Genomic DNA, 18513 nt, shown 5'->3' on the forward strand with positions numbered 1-18513 from the left:
ATTGTTTTGGCTTGGACTGAACAATAGCATATAGCAGAGCTCTGTGGATTTCATGAAATTCATGTCTGCTGACTAATGTACTGGGAGACAGTGTTCACAGCATTCCTCTGGGGTGTGACTTCCCAGGATAACTGGGTTTTAAGTTCAGATCTCATCACATTTGCTTTAAACTGATATGTTTGTTCCAAGGACAAACCTTGTTTTGCTGAACTTGCTTTGGAATTTCAGAAATTTACTCTAGATTGTTTCAGTTTATGAACTTATTTGTGTGCATTCAGAGAGTGAAAGAAGCTACCATTGAAACTGGAAAGGGTAACTGTATGGTTACAGCAAAGTTTGTGTTTAGAGGCTTGAAGACTTGTATTTTAGATTTTAGAACTCAAAAAAATTATTAAGAAATTTTCCACATTGGCAGGCCTCTAATTATAATAAATATGGCCCTCTCGAAACGATAGAAAAATCACAGTTTCCAAACTGGGGAAAAAAAAAAAAAAGCCCAACAGAAAATAGGATAGATAGAATGAGTAGCTGCTGGAGAAAATGTTTTTAGACACTCAAAGTTTTATTACATCAAAAAGTTCTTTGCATGTGACATCTAAGAAAGGAAAATTTTAGATTTATTTGGTTATCATTCTCTGGAGCAAGAGTAAATAATTTAACATAGGAGAGGAGAAATCAATAACCATGTTAAATTACATTGTATTGCACTTCAGCAGGGATCCTGGTTTGGCACTGGCTGCACCAAATCTCCTGATGCTGCTCTGCACAGGTGTTTCTAGGCTTGATCTAGGAGTGTCTTCCTTGGGAGGAAATGTAGCTCAGTCTCAGCTATGTAGGGGCACTCTGCCAGCCTGTTCAGATATGAGTGTGGCAGCAAAGATAACCAGTCTGCTTTCTGGGGTTTTTAACTGGCACTGGTCTCACTGAATAATACAGCTGTTTTTTTCTCCTCAGCCCAATTCAAGGCAGGCGTGTCATCTGTACAGAGGAGCATACCAAAAGGCATGAAGATGCTTTCTTAAGAGTGATACAACTAGAAAATAAAAATATCCAGTTTTATGATGTGTCCCTGTGTAAAACCACTATGAAGGGCTCAAACCCAAGGATCTGCCCAACATCTTTGATCCCACAGGTAGATGAGGCCTTGCCACTGAACATATCGAGTAAGTCCATGGCTGCCAGCATATTGCAGGAACTTGGACAGAAATGGCAGCTCCTTGCTGGGTATGAGACTGGCAACATGCTAACTTGTTGCTGGAGAGAGCTCAGTGAGGGGATTGATTACCATAATTAGCCCCAGAAGTCACTAATGTACAAAACTGTGGAACCAGGTGAAGCCAAGTCTCAGAGGAGGTTGGAAGTGGTGCTCTTGAATCCAAATATAGAGTGTGAAATCACTGCCATCGGAAGAGAACAATGCAAGAAAAGCTGTGCTTTACCAGCCTGCACTGCAAAGGAAAGAAGAAAACCTGAGACAGCACCAAACATGTCTCTCGGAAGTAAAGGTAAGGTCATGCTGTGCAAATGTGCTGTCTTGTAATGTTTGGCTTCCAAAGGGTAGAAAGCACTTTCTGTTAAGTCTACACTCTCAGCTGGCTGCCTAATCCAACATGCTCCACTTTACAGCTTGTTATACTGCAGTTCTCTGCATAGCAGTGTTTTAGGACATGATGAAATAACTTTGCAGCTGAAGCAAGAGGTACAAACACTTAGAAGAACAAAGCCAGTGAAACTGGGCAATGTTTCAAAGCGTTTATCAAAGCATTTTTAGTCTCCTCTTTCAAGGTGAGTGATAGAGTCATAACATATTGCGCCAGCAAAAATATTTGCATCCAGAGCATTTCATTCAGCAAGTGTAAGTAATCCTCAGTGCAGAACCACAGGCTGGGGTCAAGCCCATTCTAGCTCTCTAGGTGCTACTGTAGTCTTCCTCTTAAAAAAAAAAAAAAGCCAAAACAAAAAAAAACCCAAAAGCACCTTTGGGTTTATGTTTTTGAAAGCAGACTTGCCCTTTAATATATGATCTAAGCACTGCAAACTGTTTTCTTCCTGTCTAGCTCCTGCTGTGCAAATTGATGCCAGTCAGGCACCCATCACAATCAGCTTCTCACTCTCATCCAACATCTGGGAAGAAAGAGGTAAGAGTTATATGGCTCTTAGCAGAGGTGGTTAGAATTATGCAATACCTGAATAGCTGTTCTGAATGTCTGATTTAACTGAAGTATGGATTAGCATAAGGGAGAAATTGTCAACCAATAATTCTCCTTGATTTTTGGATATAATTTTTTTTTAAAATACCCAGTCTTTCTCTGATTATCTCTGATCATCTGCCAACAAGGTTTTCTACATAGCCACTGCAGATCCACTACTCTTTGCTAGTAGAATACAGGGTGTCTAAATGCTTTCAGGTATTATATTAAGCCTTTTCCTACTGGAAATCATCTGATCACATATGTTTGACATAATCCCACTTTTGCTCTGAATGAGAGAACTAATGGACTAAATAAAAAGTTCTTCACAAGGCATTATATCTTAGTTTAGTTCTGCCTAAAACATGGACAGACGATCTGAGGGAAGAACTGCTTACTCTGCACTGATCTTTTGATTTCTTTAAGGACATTGCCATGTGAAAAAAAAAAGAAAAAGCATTTGTTCATTTTCTTCCTAATGCTGGCCATGAAGTTGGTCAGGTGCCACTGGGGCTGCAGAACTGAAATTCCTTGGCTGGTGAAGGTTAAAAGTGCTGCAGAGACTCCAGCATCCTAGCATGGAGGATCAGCTCCAAATAAACGGGCACTGAATGAAATGATGCCATCTCTTCTGTTGTTTTCTGAAAATGTGGTGTCCACTTTTTTCTGGCTGTAACAAATAATTTCTGAAATGCTCTGGTGTAGAGTTGCATGCTCTTGGTGTCTCTGAGGTATTAAGTTTGCAAGAGTATTGATTCCACCCTTAGCTCTTGTGCTCATGGACAGCCTCTTACTCTTCTGTGTCAGCAATCTCAAGATTATGCACACTTCTTTTCAGCACTCTGCCAGTGCATCTGCAAGTGCACTGTATAGTCTGGCAGCTGTTGGAGTTTTCCTAATCCCAGATGAACACCTGGGTTGAGACAACCAGCTTCTACTAACCTGTCCATACCCTTTCCTGTCTCTTGGGAGCTCCCATTTGCTTGGTCTGTCATTGCAGGCTTATTTTATTGATTTGATAAAGGGAATGACCAGCAGGAGGTCATGGATTTCTGTGTCTACAACTCTTACCCATTAAGTTCTTGTTTCTGAATAATTTACTAAGTAAAATATACCTGCCATAGTGCAGCTGCAGCCACAGTTGTATTACAGGACAAGCTCTAGACTTCTTCATGCTGCTTATATTTAAGCCTTCTATCACAGTACAAGATAGCCTTAACACCTTAACACCCTGGAGGATGCCTGCACAGAACTAGAGAAGTGTTTAAAATGTGTGGTAGCTTCCAAATACATAATCCATTCTCTGATTACCAACTAAACTGCTTAAATAGTATAAAGGAATGGGGAGGTATCAGGATAGTTAAGATTTACACTGGTTGATCAATTCTTCAAGGAAGAAACATTGAAATTTATAAAGCAGGCTCAGTTTAAATGAAAAAAATCTTTGCTGATAAGTAATTGTAAGTATTAATTACTTACAAGTTATTAAAGTTAACCTGTATAATTTTGTATCTGCAGCACAGTTTCTGAATTTCTACTGTTGTACCTTGCTATTTAACTGACAGTTCCTGTACACTGGCAAAATTATAAGCATATTCAGATTTAATCTTATGTGGACAATCATCATTCATAATAATAGGTTTAGTAGTTAGAGGCTGTATAAAATCAGCAGTTTTCCATGTGTGAAGTGCATATGTTACAATGTATTGTATAATATAGTACACTGGCATATTATTCCTCATTAAATGGGTTATTATCACTGCTTGACTCCTTGGGGAACTGAGTGGCCCAAAGTCCAAAAGACTGGATGCTGCAGCAAAACATGGAGTTTGCATTTTTTGGCTGGCCTCTGTATGTCACCTTCCAATTGCTAAGTAATGTATTTGCAAAGCCAAGAAAAGAGCAACAAAAAAGCTTATTGTTTGGGGCTTTCCCAGGAAACATCATATTTTCTGATTATTTAAACAAGTGCTATTGTCTTCCCACCTATGAGACATACCATGTCTTAGAATTACCTGTTTTAGAGAACTCTCTGAAATGTGTCTGTCATTTACCCTCATGGATTCTGGATCCTGGCCTGCAATTGTTATAAGAAGAGCACAGAGCTCATCCAAACACTGACAATATCTCAGACTGTCTGTGGTGCAAGTGCTCTGGGGTCTTCCCTATTACCACCTTCCCCAAAGCTCTGCAGTCAGCTGCTTTGATCATCTAGATAACTTTTATGGCACAAATAGATCATGAGGTCCCCCTACAAGCAAAGTGTTACCTTCCATAAGACCTGAGCACGTTTGCAAGGATTTGCAGACCCTGTTGGCCTATCAGGTTGGAAGTAAAATGCTGTTTCTGATAGTGCTATATGCTGATGCTGTCCTGTGTTAGTGCCATAAGAGTTGGCTTAGTGTTCCTAAATACTTATGCTTAGCCTGGTCAGCAAAAAGTTTATACTGAGCAATATTTTATGGCAAAATTGGAACAGCAAGAAAGATTGGCTGAAAAAATAACATTACTTTGATTTTTATCAGCTGATGTTTTACCTAATTAACTTACCTCAAAATTAACCAGCTTCTGTGCTCATTTTTTCCTTTAGTGGTTTTGTTCCCCTAATACTACTGTGATGACCTGCACATTTTTATAACTGCTTCAGGACTAACAGATAAAAGTACTGGAGGCATGTGCCCATATATACATGTAGAACATAGAATATAGTGCACATAGAGTGTCTGATTGAAAAAGATGTCAGCCAAAAGCAGGACTAAATACATGCCTCCTCGGTTTGGGTTAGTTTAGCCAGCCTCAAACTCTCTCTGCTTCTTTCTCAAGATCAGTCATGGTACTGAAATAGATTTAAATTTGGCTGTTAGATAAAGAAACTTTAAAATATTTAAATTATTGTTCTTTCTCAGAAGGATAAAGGAAGCAATAGCAATGAAGAGCTGCACAACAGGTATATGGAATACAAGGTGGTGAAGGTGAAGTAAAAAAATCAGATAGACTTTCAAAGTTGGCTGCTCTTCACATCAAAGAATCTCTGCTTTGTGCCGTGTGTAGGTCAGTGTGGTCATTTCTGGTGCCAGCTTAACCCCAGGCAACTTGCATGATCTTGGACATCTTACTAGATCCCTTTCTGTCTGAGACTACTGTATTGAATAATATTGACCATCAATGTTTACAAGGCTCCTCAGGATTCTCATGTGAAACATAATTTAAAAGATTGCAAAATCATATAATTCCCTGTAGAGAGGTCTTAAGGAAACATAACAGAAATCTGCCACTTAAGGCTGATACTGCTTGGGGAGGGAATTGAGGAATCAGCAAGATGTGCTTAGTCAAGTGGGTGGATTTTGTACTGAGGGCTGTGTTCATCTTCCATTTCTCCCAAACTGCTTGTTCAAGGAAGGACATGACTGGGTTAGTGGCTTCACTTATCTATATGCACCTGGACCCAATACCCAGGATACAGAGCTGATAGAGAGTGCTGGTCCCTGTGTTCTCTGCAGAGGCATGTAACAGAAGCCATAAAACTAGAGAATAATAACTCCTTGACTCTCATTTTAGCTGTCCTCTGAGCATCTTGTTGTTTGCCAGAGCTCTGTAAACTCCCATGGAGGGTTTCTATACCAGCATATTTAGCCCTTATTCAGGTGTCATTATAGTTGGAACTAACATCTCTTTTGAACATGGCAGCATCTGCCTTCCTAGCAGGCAGGGAGGTGTGCTATGAGCAGTTCATTGAAGCTGCAAATTAGTGCAGAGAGCATGAAGCTATACAAGGACATGAACAATGTGAACAATAATGGACATGAGAGAGGTGATATGTTGTGCAACCTAACTTTTTTTCTGCAGCCTGGAGTCATATCTTAGTTGGGTGTCTAACAATGGGCTGGGTTTATTTTGGTTGATTGTTTCTCATCTACCCTCTTCACTCAAACATAAAACTAGGCTCAGTCTTTGATGGCCAGAATTTTGCTCAAACAGATGAATAGTCTTTGGAGAGTTTGGCATTGGAGAATATTGACTTGGGAAGAGGAAAAACACCACTTCTATCTTGTGTGCAAGTCAGATGGAGCTGAAGGACCATGGAGAAGAAACATGGAGGTGAAGGCCCTTGTCCCCTCTACAAGTCTCTTCTAGGAGTCAAATGCAGCCCCAAAGCACAGTGTTATCTAAATTGCTAAGCTAGATAGAAATCACTTTGAAAATTGAACTTCCCCTTTGTTGTGAGGACAGGATGCACTTTGGCTTACTAGAAAATTTAAATATGCAAAGGAGACCAGCAGGCTATTGGGAGCCAGGAATACATGACATGAGCTGCAGGTGGATATTTCGTAGGGGCAAATTGCAGGCACACTTTTGTCTCCTTCACCACTTCTTAGTGCCTCACAATGCAGTGAGGCACAATGCATCATGTAGGTCATAAAAAGAGCTGATGAAATGCTATTTGTTCTATGCATTCTTCAATCATAATTATAATTTTTCATATTAAAAATAACTGGCATAACTTAAAGGAGAAAGCAGGGCTACTGACCTAATCCCAAAAAGTTTACGTACAACAAGGAACTGACATATTTGTAGGTGATCACCACCAAATACTTGCAGTTGTTTGGCTCCTCTAGTTAAATGCATCTGTATGTCTCTTCCAGCCCCATTTTCTAGTCTGTTTTTAATAAGGATAGAAATTAGAGCTATAATTGTCTTTTTGAAATCTTAGTAGATGCCTGTTTTAAGAAAAAGCCATTTAAAAAGTGTTGCTCATAATTTTATATCTTCATTTTTGTTCTATTTATTTCACTGGGTTTCATTCATTCTTCTAGGTTTGTGTTAAGCCATCTTGTTAAAACAATTGCAAGGATTTGTTTGGATGCTTATCCTTCTATACAGCTTTCTTAATTTTAAGGGTGGGTCTCCTATAAAGGGGTCTGTTGTTAAACTGCGGGATGAACGCTGGTATTTTCTACATCCTCTGTGTCAATTTCAAGTGCAGCTGTAAAAACAGATCCCTTCTTGCGGGAAAGCACACAGGTGATTTCCTCTGAAGATTCAGGCCCACTAGACGTTGTAAATTGAACATCAGCATTTTTCTTCTGGATAATATTATCCCCATCCATGTTATTCTTAATAAATATTAAATATAGAGACATAAAAATGTTCCTGAAATGGCCAAGTGAGAGCTCACACATGCATGACATCTACATGCTATTTGACCTTATTTTTTCTTTCTTTAAATGTTACAATAGATTTTGAAGTATTTTAGAACTCCTAGGAATTTACTAGTAATTGGAAATGTCATTAATATCACAGCATTTAACAACAGTTCCTTTTAAAATTTGAATTACTAAACCAAGAATTTAAGCCAACTCTAGTCTGTATCACAGGGATAAAAACTGACACCTTCCTCACAGGTCTGTACCATGAGAAAAGTCAGATGAAGGAGCAGATATGCAAAGTGGCTCTTTAATTAAGGACTCGTAGATCAAAGAGAGCTTCTTGGATTTCGTGGCTTCACTGAGATACACCAGGAAAAACAGGTTTCGTATTTCTGCTTGTTTGCAGCAGCAGCCTAACAGTGATGCTTAATCAGGAAGGAGGTCTGGTGACTAATACAAATGAATGGTCAGAGAATGGAAATAGCCTTGGGGTGGCAGGTGTGCCCAGCCAGGTATAGCACAAGTAATATTTATTGCTTTACTTTTCTCGTTGTTTTCTTTTTTTTTTCTTTTTTTTCTTTTTTTTGTTTTCAATTTCACATCTTCTGTTCTCTCTAAGGTATCTTGATTGCAGGGAACATGATGCTTGTATTTCTTTAGCACATCATAGAATCAGAGAATTGTTTGGGTTGGAAGGAACCTTGAAGATCATCGAGTTCCTACCCTCCTGCCATGGGCAGGGACACCTTGCACTAGACCAGGTTGCTCAGGGTCCCATCGAGCCCAGTCTTGGACACTTCCAGGAACAGGACATCCACAGCCTCTCTTGTCAGCATGTTCTTTACAAAGAGCATCTCTCCCAACAGCACCTTGCATGAGTGGGTGTCTTTACCTCTGTTTTACTCAAGTAGCATCTTGGCAAGAAGAAGGAAAAGCAAATTGCCTGGAACTGTTTTAATTCAGGATTTCAACAGAGGTCCATCCTCCCAGCTGAAAGCATCTTGTAAATGTCTTTTCTGAGCTTGGGAAAATGAACAAGGAAAATGAGCCGTTCCTCATTTTGCTTTTGGGCATATTCACTAGCAGGCAGTTGTTTGCCTTACTTAGGCCTCATCCATTTTCCACTGAAGTCCATGAAAAGGCTCTCACTGCTTTTTTAGTTACCAGAGCTGGTCCTAACACACTGCAAAAATTCCAGAAACAGAGGTAGAACATTTGTGACCCCAGTCAGTAAGCCTGCATTCAGGCATGGAGTTTGTAAACAAACCCATTATTTACAGGGGTTGGATCAGTGATTTTTTAAATTCCTGCTACCCACTACAGAGCTACTGGCGCCCTGCCTAGCAGTTTATACAAGGCCTACATAAGGCCCTGACAGAATGACAGGTATCCAAGCCCATACCAAATTCTTTACTTGGCTCATGCTATCAGGCTGGCAGCTGATACAGAGGAATAACTTCAAACAAATGGCAATAAAATTCTGAAGAGCTGCCATGACTGTTTCATATAGGCAAATATTCTTACTTGGACTTGTTTGTTTTCTTTTTTTTTTCTGTAAACTGACTTTTGTTTATTCTGTAAAATCTGCAGGCATATTCAAATCTTCATCATATTTCAAAATACCATGCTGCATCTACAGTTTTGGTTTTTACTAAGTGTGCAAAATTGAAGGCATATAATTATTGAAAGACTTTGTGTTATCAAATACAGATTACAGAACGTTACAGATCATATAATTTAACAAATATATCAAATTAATTTCATGTTTTCAGAAGCCTTATGAAAATGAGTCTAGTAAAGCTGTTAGTTTTTGAACATAATATTTGAAGAGGTAGGAATGTCAGGCTGGAAAAGGCTGGTGCAAACTGACTTTTGGATTAAATAGCAACAGTTCCAAGATCCCTGCTTGGTGTCACCAGGGTATTCTTCATGGTCCATGTGCACAAACAGCGCTAAGGGCTTTAGTGACCACAATTTTAAGAAAGAACTTTCTATGCACTAAAATGTTACTTTTTCCTGGGGTCTAAACACTGTCCAAATCCTTCCCACTGTAGTTAAAGGGAAAGCAAGGACTGGAGCTTCCCAATTCTGTCCATGTGTGACTCCTCAGCCTCTGCCTCAGAAGTATACGTGTCTTGAGAGGAAGAGAGCATCTTCCTGCAATGCAGCACCACCTTCCAAAACATGCACAGTCTCAGTACATTTACTTTAGGCAGAAGTCATCAGACAAAGGTCTGGGAGCTGTCTCTGTCCACAGTTCTTAAGCTACAAGCTAACTCTGCGGGATTTAAATGAGAATGAAAGTACTAAAACTTGTTTGTAGACTTCATCCTTGAGTAATTGATCATTTCCTCACCTATGACCAACTGTCTTGGATCACTCTTTGAGACGTCAGTATGATTCTTCCATGCAAACATAAATATGAAAGCTTGTTGGAGTTAGTAGATCTTTTTTAGCCCTTTAAAGTTAATGAATCCATCGCAGTGAGGATTACAGGGTTCTTTGCAATTAGCTTCTTCTACAAGTAGCAACATGAAGGTGTGTGCTCCTCTTTGGCACCGCTGCTGGGTGCGGCTCTTCCAGTTTGAAGGGTTGGTGTGTTGTAACTGCTACAGGACTGTATTTTGTAAAGGCCCTTTAAAAACATTATTTTCACTGCAAACTCTGGAATTGATGAGCTTTCCCATAAATACACCCCCCAGGTTTATTTCCTTTTAAATGTGCTAACTGCCTTGCCACTGACTGATGAAGTTAAGAGTGTCTAGAGAGTAAATATAAACTCCTGTGGATTTATGCCGATGTCCACCTAGGTCTGGCCTAAAGGGACAGTTATTTCGATGTAGTTAGGTTCCTATTCCTGCCTTTATTTTTTCAGTCTAGTTTCTTTAATTATTTAATTATTCTCTATTCACAATTTCTGATTAAGTCTCTACCACCCTACCTCCAGTGTATTTAGGTGCAGCCAGAACATAGGTGAATATTCTTTTTTCCTCTGAAAAAATATTATCTGTAGTTTATCTAGAATTCCCTGATCTGCCAGAGAAAATACTAAGTATACTGACTGTCCATTCAGAGGTAGTTATAATTTATTGCGATGTAGGAGGAGGGTACTGAATGAAGCCCCAAGAAATCCTGATTGCTATCTGTCTGATCTTGACTTTCATGCAGTGTGCTGTCTGTCCATTTAGGTTAACTATCCAGCCAAAACTCTACATCTTTATGACAAATGACAAAAGCTGTCTTGTAGTTAGATTGAAACATGTTTTGGTGAAATAGATTTTTTGAGTGATTTGCCAGTCAGGAAAAATAAATTTATGAAACAGTTGGAAAGGCAGAAGAAATCTATGAACCAAGTAAAACAAAAATAGTGTTCTGTTTGTTTAGATTTTATTTCCATCTTCCTGTTATGTATGAAACCATTTAGCCTAGAAAAAGTAAAAGCATGCATTGCATATAGGTAGCATGTATACATCTTATTAATTTGAAGAGGAATTTTGATTCAGTCCTGAACTTCTGGGAAATTCAATTTTTCAGTTATTAAATGACAACTTGTAAGATGTCCACAATGTGTAGCTTAGAACACAATCCATGAAGCTACTACTACTAATACCACTATATTTAGCAAAAATCTCCCAACTTCTCATTTGCACAGCTTTCTGCTTACATGGCAAGGAAACAGTCTAAATGAGGGAAGATAAACTAGTAAATGAACATATTCAAAATCTAACCTATCTTTTATTTGTTTGGAAACAAAAATTCTAACTATATTTCATAAGCTAAACTTTAGTTTTTTGAAAATGGATACGGAAGGTGATATTTGCTTGCATCATAATATTGTCTGTAGTTAGTGGCATTTTAAATACTTGTAACTGTTATTTCATGTTTCAGCTGGAAACACCAAAAATGGTCTAAACCTTGTGATAAATCAGAATTTGTCTTTGTTCTTTGCCCTTTGTTTCTTATTAATTATCTTCCTTCTAAATTTTAAACAGTGATTCTTATAGTCAGAAAGAATCTCTCAATTAATATTCTTCTTTTCCAAAAATCAAATAATCTTTTTTTACAGCAATAAAATAGCTCTAGTTTTTGGTTTTTTATTTGTCAGCAATCCAAATAGTTAATACACAGCAAAATTTCATAAGCCAGCAAATATCTGATTGTCTTACAATGAAATCAGTGAGTAATCATAACAGGAGTGATAAATATTCTCTTTAAATTTAAGTATAGCTGGTGATTGTCTTTCTTCAAGAGGTGGATTCTAAGACTAGTACCCTTATGTTTGGAGTCCTGTTAGTGTCTGCTTCCACATCTGTCTGTGAGGCTTCTGCACTCCAAGGACTCTCCCACACTAGACATGGTCATGGTTATGAGAAGCTGGGCAGTAGGCAACATAATTCATATCCTGCTCTGGGCTCCACCTTTAAGTACCAGCTAATCCTTTCAATTCCCTGCCCTAAGTATCATAATCAGAGATCATTAAAACCAGATATATTGCCATTACCTGTCATTTAGTAGTTCTTTGCATCCATATTTTCTACTAGCAGAAAATACTTTCCTTTAAAACTGCTATTATTTGGACAAACTATTGGAAAAAAATGAAATTTAGAGGAGATTAGAGAAAATTCATTATGAGAAAATTCTTCTGATTCTTGGCTATGTAACCCTTAAGTATCTTTAGCCACAGAATCTTTGTATTAATTTCTTCTGAAAGGACTTATATAAGATGTAATTCACAGATGCAAATCTGAAAAATATTAGTATTTGCAGCATTTAAATTATTGGTCACAATGTCACATGGTAGAACTTCTAACATTTTTAGAGAATACAGAATGTTGGCATGCAAACCAAGATTTTGTTGAAAAGAAGCAAAAAATAGTTATAATTTCTGTGTTTCTGTAATTGTGTGATTAACAGTCACTATTAGCTCTCCATTTTGTATCACAGAGTGGATGAGTTACATTTGTAAGTGCAAAACCACTCTCAGTTCCCAAATCAAGGCCTCCTTTGTCACTGATTCTGGCACTGGTGGTGTATTTTGGGAATTGGCTGCATACACCTTCAGAAAATGTCTGACCTTCCTCTGCAGCCCTTAAGGAAGGGCATAATTCAGTCTGCAAATGCTCTCTCAATTACCTCAGGTATGCAGAGATCACAAGGGACGAGGAAAGAGAACAGCCAAGCTCCCAAGTAAGAAACTCCTCTCCTTATAGATCAGATGCTTCTCTTCACAGCATGTAGCAGGAACCATACTCTTATCCTGTCAGGTGAATGAGGGGGACAAGGAGAAGAGATAAAAGAACTGTTTTCCCCCTGGTCACTAGCTGGTTCTTTTCTGACTGCTTACTTATGCCACACAGTAAGAATTTACACTCTTTTTTCATGATACGTTTTTATCAGTACTTCATAAGACATTCTAAAAGCAGCAACAATGAAGCTGCAGTTGTGAAGGTTTGGAAAAATGCTCATATTAGATCTTTAAATACTATTTTAGGAAATAGGATTTTTTGTATTATTAACCATTATATCACATAGTATTTGTGATAGTTGCCTCCAAAAAACTCTCTTTGAGAGCAATGCTTCTCTAAACCAGCATTTATGAAGATACAAGCCCTTGTGCTTGATTGATGCTTTGCCCTTTCAAGTGCAACCACCTGACAAGTGTAATATATAGAAAATCTGAGCATCAGACTTGCTTTCTCAGAGTTTGTTTAGAGTCATATTCATGCTACTTTGTTTACCTTCTCTAAAAATGTGTAAGGGCAGCCAGAAGAACAGAGAGAAATTGTTTACAGCATCTTTGCTGAGTCTTTCCTTTACAAGTACAAGATGGTCTATATTTGATTTTAAATAATCTGCTAGTCTCAGGTGAATGCCTTTTCATTCAATCCATTAAAGCAAAGAGATTTGCAATACCCTTGGCAGTCCTCTGAAACCTGACTTCACCCAGGCATGGAACATCTTGCTAATGCAAGTTGCTCATCTGTTTCATTCTGCCATTAAACTTTTCCTTACTTACCATTGTTTTCTCATGCAGGGCTTCTGTTTTACTGAATGGTAAAATCAAATCAGAGAAGCTGCCTGTGGCTGGGCTCTGTGTAAATAAAAGAAGGAATGTGCTGTATGCCATTAATTCACAGTGAGGAATCTAAACTAAGGCTGGACAATGATGGCTCCAGTGCAAACACTGCTGGTAAGAGTTTACCAGTAGTTCACCTGTTCCTCCAAGCCATGACACCATTGCATGGGATAAATTGTGTGTGGGTAAGAACAGTAGGAGCTTTTCAAACTTAAACAATCCTCAGCTGTCCTGTGTTGTGTCTGCAGTTTCTTTTAACAGGAAAAGGTGACATGATTTGTCACTGCATCTTTGGTGGTTCAAGCTTCCCTTTCTTTGAGGCAAGTCCGCTTTTATTGATGCCTTTCCTATGGGTGAATAGCAACAATAGTTTTTTACAAACTCCACAATGTCTAAAAATGAGCAAAATTAAAGGAACAATAGAGGAGTGAACAAGAGCAGAGTGGCAGGTGTTTATTGATGATATGATGTCTTCGTTGGAGGTGTAAAGATAAGGCTCTGGATCTTGGCATTCCTGCTGCCGGCTTTACTGGACCAAACAACCTACAGAATCCCCCCAGTTTACAAAGGACTTTTTAAACAAATTAGTCTTCACCACACTTGTAAAAGACAAATAATGCCAACACATGTAGCACATTCACATAAAGATAAAATTAGTATACCACAATCAACTGCCTGAGATAAGAGGTGCCTACAAGACCTTCAAATCATTAGGGAGTAACCTTTGAAGTCTGCTCTTGGCTGCTACCAAAGCCTGCCTGGTTCACTCATCTAGTTAAAGCACATCCTTTTTTCTCCTGTTGGCTGGATTTCAGAGGCTGTTTTGGCAGGAGCCAGGAGATCTGCAGCACTCCTGGTTGCACCAGGCCTTAAGAAACACCTGAAATGCTGAGATGACAGCACATCTTAAATAACTGGGGATGACTGGGCCTAGGCTTCTCATTTAAAGAGACAATTTTCTGCTGCTCTTCAATCTGTACTTGATTTATTTGTTAATCTAACTTGGTAACACTCTCCCTGATACTTCATCTTTCTCATGGCAGGGACAGGCTGCTTAACCTACTGTGCTTCACAGAATTATGGGAAAGGAAGGAAAGATGTGCAGCAGAAGTAATCATCAGATTTCTGATCTACCACACCTGGAGTACGACCACCTCATTGACAATCAAATGTCCACTAAGGAGCACATTAAAACAGTCTGTCTCATCTTCAAAAACAAACAAGGACACTTGTGAAGACAAAACAAAGCAGCTGTATGCAGGAAAAACAAAAACAGAGGTATGCCTTGTGCTCAGGTGGGTTTTACCAGATGTTAGATATTTTTCCGACACATGTTTAAAAACTTTAAAGAGGTTTGTTTTTATAAAATTCTATGTTTATCTGGTTGCTAAACTGTCTATAAAGTTGTCTCACCAGCAATTCTAACTGGCACCCATTCCGATATGTGTTCTACAGGAAATTAGGAAATTCATATTAAAAAAAAAAATTCCAGAGGAGAACAAAAGTTTAGAAATACTAGAATTTCCTACCAAAATTTTTTCTGTTTCTGAAAACTAAATATTACTCAAATCTGTATCTTTGAAGATGGAGTAAATTGCTAATCCTAGCTTAGATGAATTCCTTACATCGTTCTGTTTTCTGAAACAGCTGAGGGAGTAACCCTGAAAAATTGCTTAATGTAAAGCAGGGCCCTAAAACTTGAGAACTCTGTGGCAGAGTACCAGGAAGCTCTGTGGTATGTGTGTGAATTCTGGGGCCTTGTGGGACCCAAAGATTAGTAACCACAAGAAGCTTTTGCTTCAGTTGAGCAGAAATCTGTCATTTGTTAGCAGTGTGAAAAACTATCTTTTTGTTGCTATTGAATAATTTTGATTTCCAGGAATCAGCACTTTCTAATAAAAATGAGTGAAAAAACATTCCACACAGAAGCATGCTGCTAGAAAATTTCAAACCAGATCATTTTCCTTACAGTATAAACTTAGTGAGCAGTGATTTAATAAAAGGCACCATCATCCCTTCACATGGCCAAGTACTAAGGAAATACACAGCACAAAGTATATTTGTGTAAGTCTGTATGTAGAAGGACTGGAAGTATGAGGAAGTTAAAGTTTGGAAAGGCAGAAAAGCAAAAGATAAGTAATATGATGAACACTTTAAAACAAGGAATGGGGTTTTTTTGTTCAATGTTCCCTGAATGTTGTCTGTTACCTGAAAATTTCTCAATAGAGTTAACAGTAGAAGTGGTAGTAGAGACTGAAAAGGCATTTTTATCATCTTGGCACAGAGAGCACAACAGTAAACATCAGTGACTTCTGTATTCAAAATATTCCACCTGCCACTAGGTAGGAGTGGAGCTGCACTGAAATTTAAATGTTAAGAAGATTTGAGTCTGCATACGTGCAGCTTCAGTACCAATTAAGGCATTCAAATTACTTCTTTCACTGTGTCTTATTTTCCCGGTTCTTAAGAAATCGGTCACACAGCAACTATCATTTCTGATTTGCATTTTAAAAGCTAGCATAGAGGAAGTGACCTTCTGGCCTTCATGAAGTCATTGAGGGAATTCCCATACATTTCAGCACTAACAGGATTTTTAGCCTAAGAATCAAGGGCTAAATCTGAATTAAATATCTACCTTTAAGAGGAAGAAAGTAAGGATGTTTTCAGATGTAAATTTTCATATTTTTCCTTTCTCCTGGAAAATTGACCCAAAAACCTATTTGGGAAATAAGTGGAAAAAAGGTTTTTATATTGCCTCCTCAACTCAACAGTGCTGGTCCAGTTGGCCCTTGTCCACTAAAGGTAAAACCATAAGATTTTGAAAATCTGGGGTCAAGAGAGTTATGACAAATCCGTAAGAAAGTTGCACAGGGACTAGCTACCTCCTCTGTGTTTGCAACTTTGAAGTCCAGCTATATAAATCAGAGGAGCTCTTAATTCTAGGAAAAGTTAAATAGATTTGCAAAGAGAAATTGAGACATTAAGAAGCCCCTGCCATCAAATTTACAGTGTAAATAACCATTGCTATCTGATCTAAAAGAGAAATTTGAGTTTATAAGGGCTTACGTAGAAGGAATGTTACTAGCTTAATTGGTCAAGCAAAATTTACCACCTACTTAATGATATAATTGTACTTCCCTTATTGCTTCTGGGTTGTCTGGCTTCCCTTCGCCCCCTCACACATGATATCAGGTCTGCAGACACATTCACAGGGTTCCTTAAGGGTTCCTTATTAGAAAAGAGACCTACCATAGCTTCTGGCAGGTTTTTGGGATCTTAAAACAATTGCAGTCATTATTTAACTTTCAATGCCACTTCTGTGATCTGGTTACAAGTGAGTGACTGCATTTAAGAACATTTGAGCTATCAGGAGAGCAGAATGCTCATCTTTCCTCCTCAGGAGTACTGTCTGTTTGTCCCAGCAGCCTCAACTCTTCTATACCTATGAGCAGTTCAGGAATTTCAGTGCATCAGGTCATTCTCATTCCACCTGCAAGGGGCAAGAAGCACATGGCAGTTGCCACAGTATTAGAAAAGGAATATTATATATATGATCTAGCCATCTATATGTACTTAACCCCGTTTCTGCTTCCTCTCTGGCAAAAAGTCTTGATGTACAGCACTCAACAGCATATTTTAGTCTTTAAAAAATAAGAAAGCTTCCATTTTGCAACATTGAGAAATACTCTTCACAAATCAGGAAATAGTGTAAGATGGAACATGCACTGATGTTAGTTGTAGGTACATATTTCGTTTTCATACGTGATCTGGAAACACGAGAATTTTTTTTATAGGAGATTAATTTATAAGTGATTTATTCCGTTGAAGTTTTGCATGCAAGGTGTACATTGCATGTTGTGAAATGCATTACTGTTGTAACACTTTGAGGAAAGGATTCTCCAGATCTTGTTCACCGCTGCTGACAAGCTGTTTACCTCTGTTGCAAACTGTCATTAGGCTACTAAAATGCAATTATGTTTTGCATTGCACAGAACTGCAATGAATTGGATTCTGATAATCCCCCCACATTTCCATAAACACCAGCACAAACACTGTTTTGCTTGGTTATTTTAATTACTTTCTCCCAGTAGGAGAGAGCACCCACTAATTGTTGTTTGGTTATTCTTTGCTCGATTCTTGCTAATGGAACATGCACTGCTTCCTGTCTTTGCTCTGTACATTTTAGTGCCGGCCATGGCGGTAGAACAGAGGTAATTTTAAACATCCTGTCATCTTTGCTATGGCAAAATTAAGGCTGTTTTAATCACTCAGGAACAAGCTATTCCTGCAGAAAGAAAAATTTCTCTTCATGACACCTATCTGTGATCAACCTCTCTGTCCACTGGGTGACACCAGCAGCCTATCTGACATCTGCTAGCTGTGCACAGCGCCACAGAACACGTATCTGGAGAAGATTTAACCACAGAGCTGCTTTTTTTCCTGGTAACACTAGGAACATTGTCTCTCTGGTGGGAAAGTGAGATAAATTATTAGGAAAACCGAAATGCAGGAAAAAAACTAAAATGTCTTCCAAACCTACTACATGTAGTTTACAAGGCTGAAGGAGACAAAGTGAGAAAATACTCCATAAAATACACAGTGAACTGAGGGCCTGTTGTACAAACTCATTAAGAGGACATGCTTTAATATGAATGACCCACAGCTGAGGAAATGATTGTGAACAGCCCTGAGTATCAGGTAACAAATTACTGAGATGCAGTTTGATTCTGTCCCATGTTACCTTTTTTGCATTCCCATATGGAAATAATTTATCAGTTTTGAAAGAAAGATCATGATAACATGCAATTTTTTTCTGGCTGATAAACTGATTAATCCTTAGAACAGCTTACAAACTACTTTTTAAAAATAATTTAAAGACATTCTCATATATAGGCAACATTTTCGTTTGGTTTTGCTGTTGATTTTGTCACTTTTACTTTTCCTTTACCTGTAATTCACTGCAACAAAGATTAGCCACTAGTACATGCTCGATTTTAGTCCTCCTCTGATACAGATATAAACAAAAGATGCATGAGGAGTAAAACCTAAAACCTAATTAGACTGTCATCGTGGTCTTAATTGTTTTAAAAGCTCAATGGTA

At 38.3% G+C, this 18513-nt stretch overlaps 1 long non-coding RNA gene across 1 annotated transcript; it reads left to right on the forward strand.

Annotated features, from left to right (window-relative positions):
• The first annotated feature begins 949 nt into the window (after window positions 1-949).
• On the forward strand, window positions 950-13515 carry LOC143694045 (uncharacterized). The gene is made up of 3 exons (XR_013182220.1): window positions 950-1505; window positions 2058-2138; window positions 13371-13515. It is a non-coding gene; the product is annotated as an uncharacterized LOC143694045 (long non-coding RNA).
• The last annotated feature ends 4998 nt before the right edge of the window (window positions 13516-18513 follow it).

Source organism: Agelaius phoeniceus, chromosome 5 (assembly GCF_051311805.1).
Source record: "Agelaius phoeniceus isolate bAgePho1 chromosome 5, bAgePho1.hap1, whole genome shotgun sequence".
NCBI lineage: Eukaryota > Metazoa > Chordata > Aves > Passeriformes > Icteridae > Agelaius > Agelaius phoeniceus.